Source organism: Molothrus aeneus, chromosome 6 (genome assembly GCF_037042795.1).
Source record: "Molothrus aeneus isolate 106 chromosome 6, BPBGC_Maene_1.0, whole genome shotgun sequence".
NCBI classification, from domain to species: domain Eukaryota; kingdom Metazoa; phylum Chordata; class Aves; order Passeriformes; family Icteridae; genus Molothrus; species Molothrus aeneus.
In genome coordinates this window covers 19354298-19369321 of record NC_089651.1, presented here as the reverse complement: position 1 = coordinate 19369321, position 15024 = coordinate 19354298, and the positions used below count along the sequence as shown (strand labels likewise).

Sequence of the window (15024 nt, the reverse complement as noted above, 5' to 3'; positions counted from 1 at the left end):
GTGTAGGTTTGGTCAGTCACAGATTCAGAGAATGCACTGACTTTCTTGTGGCATTTTTTAAAACATGTTTCTTGTAGTTCATGAAGATTTCCACTCAGTCATTCTGGAGCTTTATGTCAATGTGCAAAAAGGTAAAACAGACTTGAAGCCAGGAAACTGCACACAAGAAATCTTTGTAATGGATTAGCCTTATCAGACAGAAGTATCTCTGCCTGCTGCTTTCCACTATGTGCATCAGCTGTTCTCTACTGAAAACACATACCCCAGCTGAGCCCTGTGCTTAATGCTCTAGACTGAGTTAGTCATAGGAAATTCATCTTTCCTCACAGTCCCCTGGAAAGTAAAATTTTGGCACCATGAATGAAAGAGACTTGGGATCAAAACAAATGAAAAAGGGTAGATTCTGTTCATATCTGCACCTATAGTCATACACCTGGTTTTGTCCTGACAAGTGAATTGTAAAATTACTGGATTCAAATCAATTGTCTGTTCCAGTGATTTACTTCTTCATGCATGAGAATATCTTCCTCTAACAGGGCTCATAAGACCATGAGGGAGTAAGAATTTTGCAATATATGCCATGATAAAAGCTGTATCATCTACACTAGCTGAAAGGAACATTCTGCAATACTTAAAGTCACTGAGCTGTTCCTGGAAGATTTCACAGATAGTGGTGAAATCCACTTGGGATCATATTTAGCCCAAGACAGAAAGCATAGCTTACTGTATCCTGCTGTGGCGTTCATCCGGCCCTAAGGCACACAAATGACATTGTATCAATAGAGATATGAAAACAGGGAGGGACAGAAAAGTGCATGTAATGGGAAGCAGAGTTTTCAAAGGAACTAATATACACCAAACTTCACTTCAAAATCTTTTCCCTGTGTATGCCATTGTTAGGAGTGGATTTATCTCCTGGAATTTCTTCTATTTCATCAGGGGAGTTAAATCATAGTGGCATGGTATCTCCTTTGATGAATCATTTTGAGGTAAAAGACTTTTCAATTTCTACACATCCAGAAGTAGCTCAGACATGAGGAGAGGTTGCTTCATATTTTCCAGAAACCTGAAAAAAATTTGTCTCTGAACAGATTGCACAGACTCCTGGTATGTTTTCTTTAGGGAAGAGGTTGCTACTAAGTGGAAGTTCCTGACCTCAGGACTAAGAGTGTCTGGCTCTTCTGCTAACAGCCTCTTTCCTGTGAGTAGTTGTTTAGCAGGTCATTTAGGGACTGGAAACTCCTGAGCTCTTTGCAACTGCTCAGCAAGATTAGTTCTGCTCCTTTAGAACAGAGTGAGGGAAAAAAAAAAAAGGAAAGATTCCTGTCTGATTCAGAACCAACCAAAATTTCAAATAATTACATTTCCAGCAAACCTCAGCCCTAGTTTTGGCAGGCTCTACAGTACAGGCAAGGCAAAGAATGGAGCTCATATTCTTTTACTGACTTTCTTTTGTAATTCCTGTGTAGAAGCTTCACCCGTGCAAACAACAGGGGAGATAGTTGAAAAACAATAGGATGGGATTTCTGTCACTGTAAGCAATGAAAGGTACAGGCACTAACAGGATGAAAGAGAGACACTTGAACACATATACAGTAAGATTTTTAACTTGATGAGAATCTTTTAGTTTTATTTGTAAAAGAACAACTTTGGTGGATAAAATTCTGTTACATTATGATGTTTGTGGCAATATGTTTGCCTTTGCTTATGCTAGGCATAATATTGTTTTCCAGCATCTATATTACTGCCTTCTCTGTGAATAGCAAACCTCACAGTTAGAAAACATCATGGCAAATCTTTTTTCTCTCCAGCCTCAAGTAATTTTTTTTCTTAAGATATTTCCTTCAGTTTTGCCAAAATGCATCCTAAGTATTTTCCAATGTATGGGGAGAAAAGCCAGAAAATTAAAGTTTGATTTGGTTTTTTAAGAACAAAAGGAAGAACTGGGAAAAGATCTATGGCTGCAATTCTTTAAAAGCTAATTGCAGTTTCCTGAACAGTCTTTTAGTTTAAATGTTAAAGAGAGATTGTGCTTTCCTCAAAATCTTTCTTTTTGTTAGGTCTTTTAGCAAAAGTGCTGTATTTTGAGGTAGAGACAAGAGAAATCAATTTATTTCTGCAGACAACTGTGATAAAATAGTCACTTTTGGAGTATGGAATACGAGTTTGGGCACTATAAGACTGACTTTTTTTCAGTCTGGTTTTCTTGAAACCAGGTGCAATCCCATTAAAGTTAATGGATGCAAAATAGGTGTAAGAGAGAAGAAAATTACAGCCCTTTAATGTTAAGTGCATGTAGAAGCTCTGAGGTGGTGGAACAGAAGGTACCCAGAGAGATATCAGGGTTTTAAAGAAATCCAGGGGACATGATTCAGATGAAGAGAGACTGTAGGATTATCTCAGGAATGAGTTAAGGCCAAATTAAACAAATTTAGCAATGAGTATTTCATGACAGAATCAGAAATGGTTTTTTTCCCTTACCATCCCAATGCAGCTCTATCTTTTTGTCTGTTACCAAGTTTAATTTTAAACATGTAGGAATCACTATTGGAATTATGGAGATCACCTTAATGTGATAAACCACAGGGAACCTATTGTTTCCTTCATTAAATTAAATTCAATCTATTTAGCATTGGTCAAGCTGCTTTCCTGGAGTCATATTTAACCCTAATTGCCCTGCCACTTACAATCTGCAATATTAATAAAATAATCCAAGGTACAGGTTACTTACAGCTAGCAGTCTCTTTTATCTTCTACTATGGCAGCCAAGAAATTAACATTTTGTTTACAATTTAAAGGGCTAATATAGTGAATTAAAGGTTTCAAGAGCATGGAGTGAAATGTAGGCATTTATCTTTCTGACAGCTACTAATATATTTCAGTCCGCCCTGTGTCAGGGCAAGAAATATTTTATATAGATATGTATTATTTCACTCCTGAGACCATTTAAAAAAATTTTTATGAAATTGTAAAACAAATGCTAACCTTCTATCTTCTGACTCAAAACACAATAAACACAAATCCTATATGTGACCGTGGTCACAAGGGTTTTCAGGATGAAGAAGAGACGAGAATGTTGACTCCATGATCAGAAGGCTTGATTTATTATTTTATGATATATGTTACATTAAGACTATACTAAAAAGAAATAGAAAGGAAAAGGTTTCTTCAGAAGCTAGCTAAGCTAAGAATAGAAAAAAATGAATAACAAAGATCTGTGTCTCAGACAGAGAGCAAGAGCCAGCTCTGCCATGAGTGGTCAGTAAATCCAAACATCCACAGGAGACCAATCACGGGTCTACCTGTTGCATTCCACAGCAGCAGATAACCACTGTTTACTTTTGGTTGCTGAAACTGCAGCTTCTCACAAGGAAAAATCCTAAGAAAGGATTTTTCATGAAAGATGTCTGCGACACCTATAGATAGCAAAAATACCTTCTTAAAATAAACATACTTTGCTATCATGATACAGTAGGTAGAGAAAACTAACTCCTGTTTTAAATACTTGGGCTTCTTTCTGACCTTAAAGTGAATTTGCAGTATACCTACATCCCCCTCCCCGTGACCCCTTAGTCATGCTGACACATGACTAAGAGCAAACTCAGGCTTTTCTCTTTGACCTTTGTAAATTCTAATGCTGTCAGAGGCATTAGGAACCCACAAAATCAGATAATCTTGTTCTCCTAGCATACAAATACACTGAGACAAACCAGCAACTTCATCAAAAGATGCAGGGGAAAAGTAAGAAGCTGACTAGTGCACAACCTGCCTGCTAAAAAACATCCACTCTAGTGTCAGAATGCCCATGACTCTGTGCAGTGTGACAACTACTTGTCCAACTCAAATAAGAAAGGTCTTTTCCAAAGTTGCCCTGTTGAGTTTGCCTGCTGAGGATGCAGCTGTAGAGACAGTATTGCTGGTACCCCATAGCAAATGCTCTTGCCCTCTGCTTGTCCTCCTCCTAGAACGAGCTGTTCTGACTCAGAGTCCTCCCAGGGCTTGCTGGCCCCAAAGCAAGAGACCTTGACCTCATCCTGCCCAGAAATTTCCTGTTACCTTTATTTCAAACAAAGCCAGGCAAACTGGAGTTCCTACGCAAATAAGAAGAGCTTTGCTGAATAGGGAATTCAGGGCTGAGATCTGATTTCCATTTTTATTCTGTTTCTTGCTCCTGTCTGCCAAGTAGGAGAGGTTTGTTCTGCATCCTAATGAAGAGTCTAATCCAACTGACAAAACTGTATAAACTAACTCCTTGCTGTAGCCTTTGATGTTGCTAGGGCTGGCCTTACTGTGTGCCAACAGGCCTCTGAATATAGCTTTCAGGCCTTTCCCCACAGCTGATATAATCCACTTCCATCCTTTTTGGCCCCATATATCTGTGACTTGGGCTGGTTCTTAGGGATGTGCTCATCCTATCAGAGCCTCTTTATATCTAAAATAGGGAGGAAGCATTAACATCCCACCAACCACACCTCACCCCCTGTTCTGCTGTGGGAGAAAGGAGCCCAGCTGTCAGTGCTTGGCATAAGCTAGACAGTGTTTGAAACCCAGCAGAGCTGAGGATGAGGCACTGGGGAGAGGTTCTGGACATTGAACATAGGTTTTCTTACCTAACCTTCGATATGTAATGCAGAGTTTTCTAATAGCATGCTTGGAGGGCTTTTTTTAAAATATAATTTTGTCAGAAAGATTCTCAGTAATAGATTTCAAGGAGTGCCATAATCACTGTGTAAGTGTATAATTACATTATATCAGTGTGTAATCACTTCAGCATTTACAGCTCACATGTGTTACACCTTACCTACACTGCATGATTACAATGGAGAACTTCAGGTATAATTAAATAAAAACCCCTGAGTCCTTTCTTGCAATGTTGTACTGGAAATTAGTCCTATTCCAGCTAGGGAAAATGTTCCAAATAGAAATATGACTCTTAATTTTTCTGCTCCTGGGAATGCCATTGGGTCTTTTTTTTTTGTTTGATTGGTTGGGTTTTTGTTTGTTTGTTGGCTTTTTTGGTGGAGTTTTTTTGTTTGTTTTTTTTCTTTTTTTTTGGGTTTTTGGGGTTTTTTTTTTTTTTTTTGGTTGTTTGTTGGGCTTCACTTGAATTTTCCAATGGAAAATGGCTTGTTACAGATTTTTTTAAAGGGACAGAGTTTTTCCTCACTTGTGTCAAGGTCACATTTTTTGTGTGGTCATGTCAAAGATATGAGATTGTTACCACTCCTTCTCCACCACATTTCCATCGTCCCTCCTATTGGGATGTGTGTATGGGATAGGAAATAAAACCCTGCTCCTGCTGTTGAAGGACATGTATACCTGGAGCTGCTAAGGAGTAGAGGCTAGTGGCTTTTTTTCACTGTTACAATCCAAGGGCTGCCTTGAGAGCCACCCAAAAACCTTTCACTCAGTGTGGCAGTTCTTGGGTTTCAAAAATCCATTAGAGGCTACAGGCTGAAGCATAACACAGAACCACCCTTTAGCCTGTCATGCAGCAGCTCTGTAGTGTGACCACAGAATGGTCTCAGAGGTGGCTGTTTTCCAGAACTTTCCTGGAACTGCCTCTGAGAGGCAACATAATATAGAGAGGTTTTTAATAAGTCACTTCAGAGTTCAGTTCTGGTGGCAAAATGCCCTCTCTTGTTTTACTGAGCTGGTCAGAGGTACATTGTGATGCTGTGTAGATGATTGCTAGGATGTTAGCAAACATACATCCTGCCCCACAACATACTGCCCCACAGTACTCTCCTTTCCAGGAAAATCATGTGCTTACAAGGCAATCTGTATTGGTTAGTGCCTACTGCAGGAATTTGAAGGACTTGTGTTGAGATGGAGGTAGATTTCTGCTCCCAGTTTTCACTTCAGTATATTTTCTGGAGATTTCTCCCTTGGTTAGAAGGATGTTGGAAATGCTCGCAGAGAAACCACCTGCCAAACCACCAAACACTATGTGTGGTGATTTAAGATAACCTAACATCAGTTCTGGGTTGTCTTAATTCACTAAGCAATAAACTAAAGCTGTGCAGCTTGTGTTACACAAACATGAGCTTCAAGATGCCTCATACGAGGACAGAAACACCTAAGAGAAAAATTATGTTGATGGCTGAGGATGGATATTGCTACAAACATTTGAAGCAGCCACTAAACAACAGCTGCTGTAAATCAACCTGCAACAATCTGGTCCCCAAGACTGGCCTTTCCCTCAGTTCCATCAGTAAGAATGTTGGATTGGGTAAATCACACACTCTCTGGGAGGAAGGTGCTCATACCATTTACCAGTGTTGGATCTCATAATACTTTTATAGTGTCTTGAAACTCCAGTGAGTAAGTGTCACTGACAGCAAGGCTGAAAGAGACAGAACATCTGCTTTACTGACAACTCCTCTTGTTGCCTTGTTATTTTCTCAGTGTCAATTAACTAGACAATTCTTTTAGTTTTTCAGAAAGTGAAACATATCTGGTAAAACTCCATGGTATTCTGCCCAGAGCACAGCCCCAGGCATAGCCAACATCTAAATAAACAAGAAATTGTCTCTCTTTAAATGCAATCTATCTGAGCATAGGCCTGCCATAGGAAAAGAAGTGTATTTCTAAACTACATTAAATACATTCATAGCAATCTCTACTTGCCCACCTCAAAACAATAATGAACTTTTTCCTCAGCCTGCTAAGATATCTTAGAGATAAAACCATCCATAGGATTCTCCCTGGTATGACTTGCCATGTGGAAGGATGAATCAGTGTGAGGAGGACAGGTTGGACCAAGCTACATCTCAGGTATTTTTGCCACACTGGATTGGACAAAGATACTTTTGCCTGTCATTTCACCACTGAATCACTTAGGAGGCTGAGTCTTTCTGAAAAGCCTCCTCTAATGCATGGCATAAACCAGCTCTTCAGCACAGAATGACTGCCTGCAGCCCAAAAACCAGTCTGCATCACTGGCACACTTCAAGCTCACCCCCACCTTTTCCAAAGGTCACAGAGGAGGGGGATGGAATACAGTTGTTAATTTGCTGATGGAGATGTTTTCTGCCTCTGAGCTGAGTGTGAGGAGATGTAACTTTTGGGTTTTTTGGAGTTGGAAGGGCTGAGTGAAGGGCCCAAAGTAGATTATAGATTTAGGATCTCTGCCTATATCAACCATTCATCACTGTTGGCCAGCTAGCCTCCCTCACCTACTTCACCACCCTCCTAATCCTCTTCCCTATTACTGGAGCCCTAGAAAAACAAAATACTCAACTTCTAAAAATACTCTAATAGTTTAGAAAAAAAAACTGGTCTTCTGAACCAATGAGTGAAGACTACACCTCTTAGAATTCCACAAATCACCTCAGAAAAAAAGGACTTAAACCTCAATTTCAAACTCCCAAAGCTGGTATTTTACATTAAACTATTGTCTCATTTCTACCCTTAAACTGCTTGAATGATCCTGTCAGATAACCCTCACACAATTCCAAAACAACAAAGTTAGTAACAGCCCCCACCAAAACTATCCTCACCCTGCAGGAATAAAACATAGCTACACAACTAAAATCAGATTGAACTGCAACAGCAGCCACCCCAAACTATCAGCATTCGGTAAACTCCCCCAAAAACTACCTCCAAGAACTAAAACAAGTCCCACACCATCACAACCAATTCCCCAATTCTGAAAAGAATCTGCCACTAAAGAAAAAGAATAAACACAATCCACTGACATTCCACCCAAATAAACCATAGACAACACCAAAGACGTAAAAGAGATCCCCAAACTCAACACCACCCACTCCCTACAATAGATGCCAACACCAAACCTACCTCTCCAGAATACAGTGATGGGTTGTATGCAACTGCTAACCCTCCCAAAACAAAGCACAGCCCTAAGAGAAGTACAAAATGGGTCACAATTGTTCCTGCTTGGCCTCTCTCCAGTGTCTATGGCCTGAAAACACGTCGTCGTAAACTTCAATTGCAGGAACCCTCCCAAAATACAACTTTGCTTTTTCTTTCTTCCCTCTCCTGCCCTTCAGTTCAGTCCTCTCTGAAGACTGCTGATACACTGTTTGTACTTCTGGGGTGCAAGCATACAGGCTGCAGCTCTTGCAGTGCTTTGGGGTAACCCTAAAACTACTGTGAGAGTTCGCTGAAATAATCAGCTTTCTTCAATGCTTACAGTTTTGTTCTTTCCCTTCCCCCTCCCTCCAAATTCGTTAAAAGGCTTTGTTCTTCCTTGAGGATTATACACTCAAACACCTCTGAAGCAACTACCTTACACACTTCCCTTCATGGGCATCATTGCATGGTCTTCCATGCTGTTCGCTGGTGATGCAAAACACTGCCAAGGCAGATTGGCCCCAGGAGGCAGGAATGATGACAAAATTGACCAGGCAGAATCCCACTTGTTCTTTCTTACGACTCCCGCTTTCCACTTTGGTTCCTTCAAGAGCTCAGAAAATGCATTTCACAGCCAATCAAATTGCCCTGCTACTTCCTTAGTACTTTTCTGCTTTTCAGTTCCCTTCATTTCCTTTCCCTATACTCTCATCTCAGCGTTTGGTAATTTCCATCTCTTTTTCTAAAATGGGCAATGCCAGATCTTACTTCCTGTATGAAATTCTGCTCAGATCCCTGCAAAAGGCTGAATGAAATATTCTGTCAGCTATGCCAAGGTGAATCTATATCATTATATATTGTTCTCTTGTTTAAGTTAATGGGCCTTCAGAAACATTTTTTCACAGCAATATGCATTTGTTTAGAGTGCCTTTTCCATCCAGTATTGCCTGGGCTTGTCCCTGTTTATTTGGAAAGATGACATCTCCGCAATGAAACACCTCAGGATTATTTACTCTTTCATTTGTAATTTGATATAATAATGAGCATACCTGCTTCTTGCCCTATAATCTTCCCCCTGAGCAGACAGTGCTCTTCCCTGCAGGATGATATTGTGATTTTTTTCAAGGGACACATTAGAGAACTTATGATAAATATTAGTTCTTGCTACTGATAGAGAAAATGAATGTTGAGGATTGTTAGGATTTCATTCACTCCAGTATCCCATGCACAAACAGGTCCAGTTGTGTAATTAAATAGGCCGTCCAAGTACCGGAAAGGTTGTATCCAGAGACACAGCCTTCTAAGGGCTAAGAACAATGCTGATAAAGATCAAGTGGCTAATTGTAAGCAACAGCCTCCAAATTGCCTCCGGATGAATAAATCACAGTGAGTGATCCAAGCATATTTTCTCATGGATACGGTCTCATTCACAGAGGCAGGGAGTTAGAAAACATCAGAGGCAACTTCCAATTGGCTGGAAGGGAATGAAAAGATTTGGTTTTCAGTAGGGATTACGTCATAATATTGTGTAATTATTCCTAGCTGGTGGAACTACTGCAAAAGCAGAGGCTCAGAGAGCAGGACTGGTAACCTACTCTCTGGTTCTTGGAGCTGGTTGATCAGCCGCTCTTAGTTATGATTTCCTTTGACATTTCCAAGATTAATGTGAGGACTGACAAAATGCAACAATGAGAGGTGATTTGAACTTCCAGGACTCTTTCATGGGGAATAAATTAAGGCCAAAGACCTTTGTAATGAATAGCTTGTACCAACACTTCTGCATGAGCTGTGGCAGGAGCTGGGCATCGAACTGGGAGGATGTGTCCTGGGACATCACAGGAGGCATGAAGAAGGTTAGAGTGCTTCCTCTCTTTTGAAACACAAGTGACTGAGGGCAGGGATAGTTTATCAAAAATCCTCCCTTGCCAAAAACCTAAATGGAGGCTACTGTAATGCACGCTCACACTTTTGGGGAATAATTGTTACTCCTTCAGGACTTGTATTTGATACTGAAGGCCAAGTTCCTGAGGGATACTGGCTCTTTTAGCTATTGCAATCACCATGACATGAGCACTTCTGTGGAGCCTAGACTTGAATAAGTGCTTTTGGTAACACAGAGGCTTGAGGTACCTCTGAGGCCCCTGCCTAGAGCCTCATCCACTCATTGCTGAGTCTGTGGTGGCAGGCATGACCAAGTAGAGCAGAGCTCATTTGATATGTGGCTGTAGCTGTTCAGGAAACACTGCCATTCCTGTGAACACTTTTTGATCATATTAGTTTCCATGCCCTTTCCTGTACATGATCTACTGTGGTGTTTCCAATCATTTGATCTCTGCTATGAGAGTCTTGCTTTAAAAAAATTAGTTTATTAGTCTTCAATCCAAACCTTAGCACTCTTGGCTTTCCTTGCTCACCCCCATGTAATTCCTGGTTCTAAAAGTTGCAGCTACATTCTTTTTTCATCTAAAGTGCAGAGCCTGTCAGCTCCAAAAAGTAAAAGTTTTGAGTGGAATCAAAGAAGACAAGCGAGCATTCTAGTCATCACCAGCCCCCTCAGACACAGCCCGTGTAAACACACACCACCCCCAGAAAGCATTTTCTTCAGAGTCCTGACCAAGACCACCTGTCCTCCAAAGCTGTTCAGCTCCCAGCAGTCTGTTCCTGCTGTGGGGAAGAATGAAGATCACATTGCAAAGTTAATGCCATCGAGCCTCTCTGGCTCCCATTCACATCAAGCTCTTGCCAGAATCTGGAGCAGAACAGCTGGGCTCCTTCGTGTGGATTCTTAGTCATCAGTGCTCTCCAGTGTAGGAGAGGTGGGATGTTCAGGGAGGTGGTGAAAGAATGTTAGTTTCTTTATGCTGGATCCTGCAGTGTTTGCTCCATTTATTCAGGAGATGTTGAGCTGAGAGTTGCTTTTGAGAACAGCATCAGAAGATGCCAGGCTCCTTCCTGAGTATAAGTACCACCACTGTGAGTTGAGCTCCTTGTAGAAACAAAGCCTGTGCTGAAACAATTGTAGGCTCAGAGAGAGTGTCAGCAGTGTCACAGGACATTAACACCACAGTTTACACAGTTTGCTCTATGAGCACTACAGGATCTCATGAACCCCATATTGCTATCAGCAGATTTATGATATGCCCATGATCCCAGCATGCAGAGAACCTTGAAGGCAGACAGGAGCCAGACCAGAACACTGGTACTCCTAAAGAATCAGTCTGGAGGCAGGGTTCCTGCCTCACAATGTGTGTGACCTAATACAAGAAGGTCTCTAATGAGCAGAGAAGAATGCACAGCCATGCTGCCTCAGGATGGCAGGATAGCTTGACACCTCCCAATGCAGATTATTTTATCAAATCCACTGCCAAACTCATATGCTGGTTTGAAAGCCCTGTGCACTACTTATGAGAAGCAGTAGAAAAGCAGGTCTGAGCACTCTGAGCCATGGCCTCCAGGAATCCCTCACCTCATTCCCTCTTGGAGGATACAGCCATTTAAAAAATATTTTGACAGCCAATATCCTTATGCTTTTGGCTAAAGTTAGTCTCTGTGGGCTTCTCTGTTAGGCATTAACCATCTCTGGCTGCTATGCCAAGCTGCAAAAGGAGGATGTCTCTGGGAAACCATCTGAGTCCTCCCCCATGGCAGTTCTTTTCTGCTGGCAAACCTTGTGAGAACCTGGGGTGTCCTCACCTTGTGGATGCGTGCTGGGGAGAGAAGGGATAAGCATAAGAAAAAATGGTATCAGAGATTTGGACTGACATCAGAGACATGGACCCGACAGAGCTCATGGGCCAACATTAGGAAATAAGCTCTGTTTTTAGTGAAGACTACAGATGTTGTCTGAGTTCAGAAGAGCTCTTTACAAATGGGGCTTTACAAAGGGAATCACAATACCCAGCACTAGCTGCCGAGCTGCTCATGCCTGGGTCCCTCCTCAACTCACATGTTTTGTGTTCAGACACTCTGAGCTATCTGCTCCCATATGGCACCCCCTCCTCTGGACAAAACCCTGCTGCTGAGAATAGTATGTCAATTACTAAATTATTATTACTAAATAATAATTACTGCTGACTTCTGCACAAAGGTCAGTTTAAGTGTAAATTTAGTAAGAATGTCAGGAGATAACAGGACTGTTCCTAGCTCTGCCAGTCACTCTCTGCTTGCCGTCAGGTTAATCACTTGATAACTCCATGCTAGAGTAAAATTCCAATAGTAAAATTCCAATAGTAAAATTCCAATATGCTAATGTTATAAATTTTTTTTGAAAAACAGATATTACTGTTATGTTATGATACTCAGGTAATCAGGCTTGCCCTCTAAACAAAACTTAAACCAAGGAAAAGAATTTGATCAAATCAGACTTACACTCAAAATGGCAAACAGGATGGGATTTGCCACTATTGACTTTAGCAGGCTTGGCTGTAGGCAGCCTTTGCAAATACCAGTGAGCTGTATGAAGTGCATGTAGGTGGAGCTGGCTGGGAGTTTTCTGTTAGAATGATTTCATAACAGTAAATTTCAAAGAAATTTGTATTATTGTTGTATTTTTCCTTTAATTTTTGTTTTCTTAATCACAGAGAGGAAAAAAAGAAGTCACTTCCACATACTCTGCATGTTGTGCTCCCTCCAGCAACAGGATCCTGGAGCCCCATTTCTCAGGCTTCTAGGTCCTCTAGCTCCAGAGCCCTTGTTAGCCACTGCTGTGAAACCATGAAAAATCCAAAGCTCAGATCCAAATCCTGATGCTCAGGATCCCTGTGCAGGCGTTTTTCTGGCTCAGGGGCTGCTGTGACTTTTAGCAGCATGCAGGGTAATGACAGCACCCACTGGGGAACAGAATGTAATTTAGGCTTCCTCCAGACAAAATGTCCTCTTTTTGAGGATAGTTATTTAAATTTCTTCACTTTCAGTCTATCAGGCTTTCTCTGACAGTCATTAGAATGGTTTAGGTGGCGTGGTGGCCCCAGGTGTTCCAGCTTAAGTCCACAACTCTCTTATTCTGCAGAAAGATGCTAGGATTCCTAACAGCAGAAGCTGCTCTTATTCCCCTGCTGGTTAGTACATGCAGTTTCTGTGACCATTTTCAGTGTTTGGCCTCCTGAGCAAACCAGCACAGCTTATGCAAAAGCAACATTACAAGCACCTAGAAGAGCTCTGTGGCCCCCAACACAAGAAGGATGTGGACGTGTTAGAACAAGTCCAGAGGAGGGCCAGGATGAGGATCAGGCTGGAGCACCTCTCCTATGAGAACAGGCTGAGAGACCTGGGGTTGTTCAGCCTGGAGAAGAGAAGGCTCTGGAAAGATCTTATAGCAGCTTTCCAGTACCTACAGAAGGGGCCTACAAGAGATCTGGAGAGAGACTTGCCACATGGGCAGCTAGTGACAGGACAAAGGAGAATGGCTTTAAGCAGAAGGAAGGTAGATTTAGGTTAGATATCAAGAAGGAATTCTTTACTGTGAGGGTGGTGAGGCACTGGCACAGATTGACCAGAGAAGCTGTGGATGCCCCATCCCTGGAAGTGTTCAAGGCCAGGCTGGACAGGGCTTTGAGCAACCTGCTTTAATGACAGGTACCTTGCTCATGGCAGGGAGGTTGGAACTAGATGATCTTTAGGATCACTTCCCACCCCAACCATGCAATAATTCTATAAAAAATGTTCAGAGCTATCCTACATAGGCAAAATGTGCTATATACATTAGCACAGCTCAGCCTGAAAGCCAAACTCTGACTTGGGATTATGCAAGTAACAATATTAAAATATTTTGTAAGCAAATTAAGAGCAAAATTCCATACAAGCTCTTGCACCTAATTTCAGGGAGGGACAAAAAGGGAAATATAAACCTTTTATTAGGACCAGCAATGAGAAATGAGATTTATTTCAAGCATGCAATATATTATTGAAAGGTTGTGCAGAATATAGAGATAATAAATTATATGTATGAAGGGGTATATATTATTTAACAAAGTGGGTGAGAGGAAGGCAGCAGAAAAAATAGTGTTCATTTAATGAAGAGACTCTGGGACAAAAGCAAATGATAATTCCATCAGGCAGGATTTGAAGGATATTGGAGAGAGAAAAGTGTGGCTCAAGAGATCATCTAATTTATCTCACTGGTGATAAAATGAGCCCAAAGACTATTTCTAAATGGCAGATAATTCTGATCTAAGGAATGTCTCTTACATATAATTTAAAAGGGAAAGGAATTTGTACTGTTATTATTAATAATAGAATATTTTACTCAAAAATTCAGGAACTTACTATTCCTCTAGTCAAGTTTTTCTCAGATTGAGGAAAGTTATGCACAAAATGTGAAGCCATTTTAATGTTTCATATGGGCCAGAAATCGTTTTCTTTTTCCCAAGAGACCAAAGTAAGAGGCAAGAAGTATAACAAGTTTTATCAGGAATGTGTGAGTTTGTGATATAAACACTTGAGGCAGCTCTGTTTTTTATTATCTAACAGCTGTTCTGTCACAACTTAGCATTTCTGCCAGAGGAGCCTGTAAGAACTCTCTCATATACCTTCCTACTTTGCTCTCAAGCCAAAATTCATCTCAAACCCTAAAGTGGCAAAGGTTACCTAACATGGCTGTATAGATCAATTGTAGAAATTTCCAGGAACAACACTGTGTAGCAAAATAAGGAAAAAATGAAACAAAAATCTCTCTGCTCATGATGTGTTTGCTGGTGTTGCTCTGTTCCCTACATTTCTGTTCCACTTTTTTTAGCTGGAGTTTCAGTTTGCAAATGACAAGACTCATAAAATTTCTACTTACATCCTACTATGCCTTTCCAACATTTGTCAAGGAGACTTTTATAATTTTTTTTGAGTAAGAATTATCCTGTTCCTAATTTTTTCCTGCTTGAATATACTTTGTCCTCCTTTAAACATCTTAATGTATCCTTTCTCTTTTTTGCATTTTCAATCATTATAGTTTTTAACTTTTGCATGAGCAGGCTGGTCATTCTTAGCTCTTAATCACTTTCAGGATTATTTTTCCATAACATTAGTTTCACCTTTCTAGATGTAAATTCACCAGGATCTTTGCAGATCTGATGACATCCTGCCAGGAAGAATGGGATCAGCCTGACCCTCATGGAGTCTCTGGGCTGCTCAGATGTTTTTTGACAGAACTTGAATGAATGTCTTTCATATTTGGCTGTCCATTACCACCTCATAGTAGAATTCTGTAGACATCTAGTC

The 15024-nt window shown here is 40.9% G+C and overlaps 1 protein-coding gene across 1 annotated transcript in view; it reads left to right on the top strand.

Annotated features, from left to right (window-relative positions):
- Nucleotides 1-15024, top strand: part of PAMR1 (peptidase domain containing associated with muscle regeneration 1) — a 47173-nt gene that overhangs the window by 17813 nt on the left and 14336 nt on the right. The gene's annotated exons all lie outside the window — the stretch shown is intronic.